General features: G+C 38.3%; 1 pseudogene; it reads right to left on the bottom strand.

The window, feature by feature from the left end:
• Positions 1-3,969: 3,969 nt before the first annotated feature.
• On the bottom strand, positions 3,970-6,693 carry LOC125314751 (annotated as a pseudogene).
• Between the last annotated feature and the right edge of the window lie 4,660 nt (positions 6,694-11,353).

The raw sequence follows: 11,353 nt of genomic DNA, 5'->3' as shown, positions 1-11,353 counted from the left end.
GGAAACAAAAGGTGTGAACAAGCTTAGGGACGACTAAGTGTAAAATGAACAAGTAAAATGAGAAAGAAAGCCGGATGCAAGATTCTCCATTAAAGCTTAACTAAGTTCGGCAAAAATGGTAAATACATTTTCCGACGATGAAACTCAAAACTGAGGGGATCATGTTACTCTTCGCAGCTATAAGAAGCTTTATAGAGTGATCTGAGGTCTTGATATTGCCTGGTTGCAAAGAAATCTTCAATCGAAGCTCACGGCTTCTCCCTTCAATGGCAGTCGCACCAGCTCGGCGAGAGTTTTTTTTTTTCGTGTTTTCACCTTCTCTCTGAGTCGTTCCCCATCGGTTTGGAATATGTTGCCACTGAATCTCCCCTCGAAAACCCTCTCTAGTCGGTTGTATCTATCTCTGAAAATTTTTGGGATCGTGGGGACTTCTGCCAACTTGTCATCGCTTCTCGTCCGTACGTGCCGACACCTTATTTAATGCGAAACCCCCAAATTTTAAAATTGCTCCAGAAATGATATTTCAATAATCCAAACCCCAAACGACCAAATCGAACTGATCGGACCCCACCGATAGATTCAAGATGATGAAAAACATTCGGGAGTGTTCTTCGATTCGCATGAACATCTCTAAAAAATTGACCAATTGTACTTAGAGTGAAAATCAGGGACTAGATTGAAAATAAAAAGTGCAATTAAGTGCTTTTTGCCAAAATTGTTCTTTTTTTCAAACAATTAGATTGAAATGCAATATGAGGCATTAGAGGCAAATGTCATGACTTGAAAAAAGTGAAAATAGAAGTAAAAGGACTCAAAATGTAATTTTTTGGCTGAATTTGGGTTTATGTTTATGAAGACTCTTGTGACCCAAAATTGAAATTTCAAAATTTTAAATGGCCAAAATGGAAAGGAAATTAAAAGAAAAATACAAGCTATTTTTTCATATTTTTGTGATCATAAATGCCATTTTTTCTTATAATTTTTGGGTATTTATCCGATACATGAAAAACATTAAAAAGTACCAAAAGTACTCAAAAAATTATTTTTGGTTCAAAATTGGTTTCTTAGGCTGCTTGGCCAAGGCTTCCATTTTATGAATATTTATTGTACTTTTAATGAATTTTCTAAGCAAAACGCCGATTAGAAGTCGTGTGTCAACGAGAGTCAAAATGATTGGTGGTTGTATGATCCGTATTGTTTTTTATAATATATATGAATACGCTTTCAGTTTTTTCCCATTCTTTTCAAATCTAAACACAAAAGAAAACCAAAAATTGAGATTACAAATTTTGGTTGGATCGCAGATCACATAATGATTACGGATGTGAAGTAAAAACGTCATGTGGTGAGTACGAAACCACTTATAACACAGACTATGAATGAAGTATATCTCGCAATTCAAAATCGAACTTGCAAGTTTTTTTTTTTTTTTTTATAACCGAGGTGTCCACAAAGTATATCCGGCACCATGAAGTTTTGAACCCGGGACCTCTCATGAAAGGAACCGAGCGCAAACCGGCGCGGCCACCAGCCGGTGGGTGCAAGTTTAGTTTCACTAAAAGCAAGGATTTGTGTAGTCAATCAATTTGTAATACTTAATGTCCTAGCAATTCTATTTTTCCCCTCTATGTTAGTTAATCCTTCGAAATTGGTCAGTCACGATTGCATCAAACAACATTTATTGGCTATACAATAATAAATCGAATATGTTATTGGATCCATTTTAGTAGTAAAAATCTTATAATTGGATCAATTTAGTCCTAAATCTTTTGTATTTGTGCCAATTCAGTTTATCCCATCAATTTTGATTGAAAATTGCTAACTTGGATGCCATCCATCTTATGTGATATAGCTGGCATTGACACGAATATATTTTTATTAATATTTAATATAAATTTTCTTTTATTTTCTCCATATATTCTCTATTTTCTTTTTTTATCTAATATTACAAATTGAATAATTATAAAATTATAAAAATATTCACGTCAGCATCGATTGTGTCACGTAGGATGGGCGACGTCTACGTCGGCGATTTTCGTCCAAGGTTGAATTGATGGACTCAATTGGCACAAATACAAAATTTTTAGAACTAAATTGATCAAATTGAAAGGTTTATAACTGAATTGACACTAATACAATAGATTTATGATTTTTTTTTTTATACTTTACCATCTCTTTAAGTCCTACCTTTAAGTGTGCTACCTTGGACATTACATTGCTAGAATGGGCCTCTCCTCGAGGTAAGGCAATATATTGGTAATTTGTCCAAAGAGGTAGCCGCCACCTAGATGCAGCCTCGGCAAAATTTAATTGTGTACTTTGTCGAGTTGAATATCGACTTCCTTTTTCTTTCTCCTATTTAATCCACTATTTAAATGGTCAGCTAAAAGTTAATTGGCAGTAAAACAATTGTAGTCTTTCAAGGATGCGGACGGCCAAAACAAAAATTCCGCTGCAAAGAAACGGCCCGAGACAAGAGCACCGAGGACGGCGCTTGAATGGATGGGAGAGAATGACACGGGCCGAGGTTTTCGTGCCCGAAACGGTCATGCGGATGGCCGAGAGATGCACCAAGACTTGCTATGTCTTGGTCCCCTAGGTTTGTCTAGGGTTTTCTACTAGTTTAAATAATTTTTTAGAAGGTTTCCAAGGACAGGTGAGTCGGTAATTTGGCAAAGTTCTAGAACCTTCCTATTTAGTGTCGTTGGTTGGGGAATCGGTAGATGAAGTCTATGCCGTTAGATGACATCTAGATCTATGGTTGTAATCTGAGGCCCCCTCCTATATAAAGGGAGTCATCCTTTTAATTTGATCATCCACAAAAGAAATAGAAAGCATTCCAGAGCCTCTCCCTCTCAATCTTCTCTCTCTACACGATCCAGGTTAGAAAGGAGACGAATATAGAGAAAAGGCTTAGCTCTCTACACGATCCAGGTTAGAAAAGCGAAAAATATAGAGAAAAGGCTTAGCTCGGGCTCCAATTCAGATTAGAAAGGCAAAGGCGACGAATATAGAAAAAAGGCTTAGCTCGGGTGCTCCAACGATCCAAAGGAAGCCCGAGTCGCCGCACAGGTCAATCACAATCTCTTGGCCCGTGACACGAGCATGTGACTATTCATTTCGTCCATCAAAGAAGTGGCCATAGAAAGATTGCCTGAACGGCTCAAAAGAATTGCTTTGCTTGGATGACAAAGGGCCATGCAAAGACCACTTGCCTAATATGGTTGAACAATTTGAATTCACTCTAATTCGGCTCTTTTCATTGTCCTATTTGGAAAAGATGACAAGTTTGAGGAGATATGGATTGCGATTGTGGACCTACTGGATTCGTGATATGTTACACAATAGCTTTTACACATTGTGTGTACAGCATTTTGTTCGGGTGCCGTTTTTATCAAGTAATTTTCTTCTGCTTATTCGTTTTGCTATGCTGTTTTTATCAAGTAATTTTCTTCTGCTTATTCGTTTTGCTATGACCACATCTACTTGGTTTTTGCCCCATTTGTTAGATTTAATTCAGGATTCGATGCTTGGTGCTTCACGAGGACGTTATGCCATCAGGGAAGGCCCTCAGTAACTCCAATGAAGCAGAATCTCTCGAGCTATGATATCCGTAACAATGATTGGCTGAAGAAGATGTATTTCATTCGTGAGAAGTAGGTTCCTACTGTTGTGCCAGCACTCTTTTTGCCCTCACGTCTACAACTCAGAGAAGGAACAAGTACTTCAGACATACCGATAAGTGAATTAGTTATTAAGCTTGCAAATGTTATTGAGGTTAGAGATGACAGAGGGAGAAAAATTTTAAGACCAGAACCTCCAAACCCATTATGCGCTTGCCATAAATTCGAATTGAAAAAGAAGATCCTCTAAGATTATCGGACACCGTTACATGTTCATTCAAAGAAAGCAGCACAGTTTCTTCCACCGTTTATTCTCAATTCAGAAAGGAAAAGCGAAAAAGAAATGTTACATATCCATCCAGTTCCAAACCGTCAGCATCCCCGTGGCGTCTCCCATAAAGAAGAGGCCTCCAGGACCAGCCTGAACAGTCCTAAATCCCGATGCACAAAGTAAGCCAAACAGAAGAAGAGAACAGTCTTAATAGAGAGAGAGAAAATAAATAAATAAAATGATGTCAAACCAGTTGCAGAAATTATTTCGGACTTACGATGGGAACTCGTACAAGCCAACAGTGTTGCCCTTGCATGCACTGAGAAGGTTTCTCTTACCCCGTGCATCATTCACCCCTGATAGTGCAACAATACCCTGCGCCGGACAAAATTATGTTGGATATATATTGCATCTCTTCCATGAGACTAGGAGCGCACTAAGAAACTAAAAAGCATCGCCAGGTGGAAGAAGATGAGGTGACAAAATTCATGTCTACTCCACATTAAGGTACAATGACAGTATGGCCAGACTACAAAGCTTCATTCCACATTATCCAGGTTGTCATTCTTTAGCTGCAGATGTTCAATCGAAAAGCAGACGAGAGAAAATTTTGCGCATCATTGCAGTCTAAAAACTGTGACAACAGGTCCATGTGCTCACGCGCTTTGCTCATACGAAGTCAATAAAACAAAACTCGAGCACGAAAAAAAAAAAAAAGACAAAGAACAGCGTAGCAAGCAACATACTTGGTCCTCCTGATGTGTGTGGGCAACTTCCAAACTGCCTCCTTCGGTGGCAACCCAGACTTTAACCGTGCGATCCAGAGAAGCCGATATCAAGTACTAGTCCCAGAAAAGAAGTGCCATCACCGCATCAGTATGTCCAACAAGCTCCTGAAGGCACACCAGAGTGTGCAAGTGCCACGCCTGCAGGGGGCAAAACAAGAATAGATGCGAGGGATCGTAACGAGCCAACCAATAGTAGAGATGCCAAGGAAAACTTTAACTACAAGGGCAGGAAGGCATGACAGAGACATCTCCGATAAACCACCTCACCCTTATTGTCTCGTCAATTGAACAAGAATATAACCGGTTGCGCCCAACAATTAGCGAGACCACGCCCCCAGTGTGACCCCTGAGCGGTGCAGCCATCTGAAATGGGTCCGCGTCGCTAACTCCTTTCCACATCAACACAGAACCATCCTGCATTTAAGCCATCCAAAGCCAATAAATTTCAGCACGAGTATACAGCGAGAGGCGGTCAGTGATCATACAAGCGTAGACGACTAAGGGGGACCACTTTCTAATAATCAATTACCTGGACTCCAGCAAAAAGCATTTTATTCCCAACTTCCATAGCTAGGACTTGTCCTGCTGCACGCAGATCATAGCTCCCACCATGCTGGCTATTCCACGCCTATAGGAGGAGGCAACAGATAAAGCTCAGTAACTCACTTGAATGAAGAAATGCCAAAGAAGATTAACCAGCAAAAAGGTGGAAGAAATCCAGCAAACGGCTCACCTTAACAATATTACGCATGCCGACAAACACCCAAGGACCTTCACAGGTAAAGCACCCGACTTCCCCGCCTAGATCGATGACTTGAACACATTGACCGGTGTGGCAATCCCAGATTCTCAGAGTCCCGTCTTGCCTTCCAGAGTAAAGTATGGTAGAACCAGACGGAAGAGCTATTCCAGAAACACCCTGCCATAAAAAGCATCAGGTGAGTCTAGACCAACTTTTACACGAGAGAGGAAATTCATTTCAACATCGTTAATTAGCATAGTACTCCCTGTCAATGTGTCACAAGACAATCAGCTCATTAAACACAGACAAATAGAAGGAAACAAGTTGAAAACGAGAGGAAAATCACGAAAGAAATGGCTTTGCCAAGAAGAACTTCCTGCGGTTGTTGCCATTGCCTGAAATCATCCCCAACTCCCTTTCCCACTAGAATCACCTAACGCATACTGAAGATGAGAATACCATGTACTCTTACTCTCATCACTCAGGGACCGGAATTTGTAACCACAATTGCAGCGACAAGTGAAGTAAAAGTTGGCAACAGACTTCATAAATGTAAGAGAATGGTTTAGAAGCATAATGATGCGAAAACAACTACAAAATGAGTATTCCGTACCCCGCCATTTTTAGGAGACAATATTGGCCCCATAAGTTCCGCAATGGAGATTTATGCTATTCCAATGAGGACATCAACATAAAGAAGCTGTGGCAGAGACAGGTCTTGCCAAGATGCAAGATAGACGTACCAATCTAGCGGTTTCGAACCACAAGTCCTTTTTTTCTTAATGTGCACTTATTTGAATGAGAAAACTGTTCTACTAAAACCGCACGGCAGCATCATAGACTTCAATGCACAACATAAAGAAGCTGTACCAATATACAACATAGAAGTATCAATCTAGCAGTTCTCAAACCACAAGTCCTTCTTCTTCTTATGTGCACATATTTGAATGAGGAAATATTTCAAGCAAGATATTCTCCACGTAGTACCTTTTTATGGCCTCCCAGCTTGGCCAACAGTGCAAATTCGTCGCCAGGGAACCAAGAAAGCAAGAAAGCAGAAGAGTCATGCCCTTTCCGCCATTGCTCGTTCACTCTGGGATTGCTGATATTCTGATACGTAGACGTTCCGACGGTGAAAAAGGAGGAAAGAAAGGAAATCGAGAACGAGAACGAGAGAAAAAGACACAAACCCACCTTCCCGTGCGGCTGAAGAGAGGCGGAGCTCCTCCGCTTCAGGGGCTTGGGGTGACGATCTTGGAGGATAGCCATTTCTCTTTCTTTTCTTCTTTTAAATTATTTTTCTTTAAGGAAAAAATGGGGAAAAAAAAAAAACGGGGGAAAGCTTTTATAATGAGAGTAATTTATATAGACGGTGGCCCTTTTTTTTTTTTTTTTTCGGGTCAAAATCTTATCCCTTCTTTATTAACTCCTTTTTCATTCTTTTCAATTTCAGTAGCATTTGTCGAACTCGAGGTTGGGCCAAAATTCACTTGTTCATTAAGCACCTCACTCAGATATCCGAAACAAACTAAAAGTTTAAGATAAAATAACCCCGAGACTATAAATGTATATAAGTAATGGGCAATTATATAAGTTGTAAAGTTTTCTAGATTGACAAAAATTGTAAATTACATGTTACAATAAAAATGAGAGAAAGAAGTATGGAATCCTCTTCTTAATTCAGACTCTTCCACACTTCTATTAACATAAATCAAATCAGGTTTGCGAAATAAATAATTCATTTTTCATGAAACAAATGGAGCTTAAATGATTAAAATGATTATCTCAATAGTAAATTGGAAAAGTCATACATATCGTGAAGAAAGATATCGATTTATTCGACCTTATTTTTATGTGAAGACATCATATGATCTGTCATGAAGAAGTTTTGTGAATTGTAATTTAATTGCTTATTTTCTTTTTAAAGAGCATTTTACTCGTGAAAAATGCATCCCACTCAACATACAATGCAGTTGACTTTTTTTTTCTCTCTCTCTTTTTGTCAATTTTTTCTATTCTTTTTTTCTTATTTCAATTTTCTTTATTCGGTTCTAAAGAAAGGCAAGGCTTGCTTTTTTAGCATCTTTTTCCTTTTTTCCGCTCTTTCTTCTTTCTTTCTTTTTTTTTCTTTTTTTCTTTCAATTTAATTGAAGACAAATGAAGTTTACTAATGTGTTCCATATCTTTTATGCCACTCTTTTATGCCCTTTCTTCAACATTGTTCCCTATCTTTTCCTCATTATCTAGCCAAAAAATAAAGATAGGAGCCTTATTTTTTTTAAGGAAATCGGATTTGATAAGACTCCTTTTTTTTTACTCAGTAAACGAGACACATCCTTTTGTTTCAATTGCAATGATGAGTGTTATATTCAAAAATTTCACACATCTGACGACAAAAGTTGAGAATCTAATCTCGCTCGGCTCAATACACTCCTCAACCATCATTTGAACCAAACAGAATCTCTATACATAGGAAATGCGACAAAGAAATCTTCAAAGAAATGCGATCCTTTTTTTTTTTTAGGGTCCAAAAATATGTAAAAAGGACCTTTTTTACGGAATCCAAAATTTCAAGGAGGTTGTGGAAACGGATCGCAGTGCCACACAATCCACGAAGCCGGATTCCTTCATGAGGTTCCTAGACGAGACTGAGGCGAATGTGCGTTCAAGAAGTCAATCCACGAGCGGCGACACTCGGTCCGAACATTCACTTTACAACAGTGAAGATGGAGATAGATAGACGACAAGTTGCCAAAGTAGCACAGAAACTTAAAACAGATTTCGCCATAACAAGAAAAGGTGTTAGCATGAATTTACCTTGGCCAATCTTGTTATGGTAAACCAAGGCAAAAGTATACCAAGAAATTTTGCAAATCACATTAGGACTCATCAAGTAACACATGTTGTCCAACGTATTAAGAAGCCAGACCTTCACCAGAAAATCAATGCCCAAAGAATTCTGTTAAATATGTTGTTCTTCAAACAAACGTGCGCGTGAGCGTGCGCGAAAGGATGAAGTGACGGTGGTCCATCTTGTTCGTGGCAGATGCAAATAAAAACGTACGTGAAAGCAAAGTTCTCGTACGTGAAAACTGTCTCTTTACGAAAGCAAATTCTTAAAGGAGAAGATAAATGACATGGAGAGAACCGGAAGCAGAAGAGGGACAGAAAGGAAAACTTACTCCCGACTGCCAACAAGCTCCTCGTCTCTCCTACTCCACCTTCTCAGGTGCATTGTCCACTCTGGGGTTGCTCATCACATCACCACTTATCTGTGATGAGCAAACCCAGAGTGAACGATGGCCCTGATGAAGTGGACGTTACTCTTGGAAATCGGTCGAACACAGCCGGAATCTCTCTTTATCTCTCAGAGTAGATGAGAATGGACGGAAGCTAACAAAGGGGAGGGGGATTTATAAGAAAAAGGTCGAGCCTTCTTCTTTTTGACGCTAAAAGGTAGTTTTTGAAATTATAGTAAATCTGTTAGGTTTGAGTTAATTTTAAAATTGAATGGTTTTAAATGTCAATCTTCATCGAAGATTCCAAAGCACCAATTACGGAGGTTACCATAAATCTAAGATCTCCAGAAAATTATTCTCAATATCCTACAAATCTTGAACTGTATATCTACAGCTTTAACGAAAAGGGAAGAACTAACGCCCCTCTTCCAATTGAAGAAGAAAAGGAAGAAAAGCAAAGCAAAAATGCCATCGATGCTCACTGGCCGCTACCTCTTGTCTCTTGGGATTCACGACCGAGAGTTGCACATCATTTGCGATTTCCATTTTCTGAAGCACCAAAATAGCAAGTCCGAAGGTTGTGGTCGTCTTGATGTTTTCGTCTCCATTACCTTTGTGTCACTATACAAAATCGCCTACATTTCTCACCCAACCCACCAATTGAATCTCGACTTGTTTTTGCATGATGTTTTTAAATGTCTCGTCCACCGCGTCGAACATAGTCCAAACCACATAACCAGCTTTGATGTTTAGATAGCTCAAGAAATTCTGCTTCATTGGATTTACTGAGGGCCTCCCCCCATGGCATGACGTCCTCGGGAAGCACCAAGCATCGAATCCTGTATTGGATATTACAAATGGGGCCAAAAAGCAAATAGATGAGGTCATAGCAAAACGAATAAGCAGAAGAAAACTAATTGGAAAAAAGAGCACCGGAACAAATGTGTACACACAATGTTTGTGTACAGTACCACGAATCCAGTAGGTCCACGTGGGCGATCTACATCTACTCGAACTTGTCATCTTTCCCAAATAGGACGATCGACAGAGACGAATTAGAGTGAATTCAAATTGTTCGACTATATTAGGTAAGTGATCTTTTTGCGGCCCTTTGTCATCCAAGCAGAGCAATTCTTTTGAGCCATTCAAGCAGTCTTGGCCAAAACTCCTTATTTTAGACAATTTGATCACTTCATGCCCTTATGTCGGAATATTCCCTATATATTATTTCCATGCGATTTTTCCCTTTGAATTATGACTTGGGTCATCAAATGATACAAATTGTTTTGTTGGTTAGGGTCGGTAAGTGTATCCCCGTAGGTATATATTAAAAGAGAAGAAAGCATCAATAGTTATAACTTATAGCAACGCATCAATAGTTATAACAATGTCAAAAAGGCCAGTAAATTATATAAGGGATTTTCTAAAAATCGTATTCTCTTTAATAAACGCATAGTAGCCCACATAATGAGTTTGGCGATACCTGAAAATTAGAAATATTTACATTTTGAACAGCTAAAAATAACAATTTCCCAAAAGAAACCCAAATTGCCTTGGTCAATTCGTTGTAGTAAATTTCATTTTTCATAACTTAAATAATTTCAAGATATAAAATACTAATCGAGAAAATTCATTTGACTCTGGGGCAAATTAACTTCTCGATGGAAAAATTTATGCGAAAACTTACGTATATTGTACCTAATATCAGAAACCTCGAGAAAGTATTTGACTTGACAATACTTTTAACATTAAATTAAATGAAAACATTTTACATTCTATTGAGCGATTCAACATTGGACAGTATTAAAGAGGGGCTAAAATTGTAATCCAAAAGCAAACTAAATCTATGACACCTAAATCATGATTATTAAATCCTTGACACTTATTCGCTTTCGATTTTAATCTGTCTTATCTGAAAAAGTAAGTTTGTTTTACTGAGGTGAAAATCTTCAAATATTTATTTTTTTCCCCATGTAAGGTGAATGCTCTTTTGTCGATATAGCAGAAAATATGAATATGCATATGATATAAGAAACTGTTCTATCATATCAAGAAATGTTTGGTGATCCGAAGATATGATATGGACGAGCTTGTTATCGTGACTTCGTCGCGATGCTAACTGCTGATAATTTGTCACCTTTCTCAACAGGCCAATGAATTGCAAATTGATGGTTTCTTGGGTGAGGTGGGAAAAAGGATAAAGGTTGTCAATCTCGTCTAGTTGAAAAAGTCGCATTTTTTTTTGGTCCAACAAAAAAAAAAGTCGCATTGACTTGTCTATGATTGATATCAAAACGGGAGTGGAGCCAAACCGTGGACTCCCTCGTGCTCAACAAGCATCTTCCTTTTTTTTTTTTTTCCTCCAATTGCTCATGGATTTCAACATTATTACACGAATACCATTGTTATTTGATCCGAGTATTAGGTTCTATTTATTTCATAAAAAATGAATGAGTTAAAAAATATATTTTTAAAAATGATCGCTTGTATAGCACGAAATAATTTTTAAATAAAAGATATGTCATTACGGCCAACAATTTATCTCTGAACATCTTCGTGGATGATGAATTTTTTTTTCCATTTGGTTTTTTTTACAAGGGATAGAAGCAATTATTTTTGAAAAAATATTCTCTAAATTATTTACTTTACGCGCAGGATATTTTAAGAATACCTGAAGGTGTTGTGTGACG

Source organism: Rhodamnia argentea, chromosome 1 (genome assembly GCF_020921035.1).
Source record: "Rhodamnia argentea isolate NSW1041297 chromosome 1, ASM2092103v1, whole genome shotgun sequence".
Taxonomy (NCBI): domain Eukaryota; kingdom Viridiplantae; phylum Streptophyta; class Magnoliopsida; order Myrtales; family Myrtaceae; genus Rhodamnia; species Rhodamnia argentea.
Note: the sequence above shows the minus strand (reverse complement) of the source record. Positions and strands in the feature narration are given on the sequence as shown.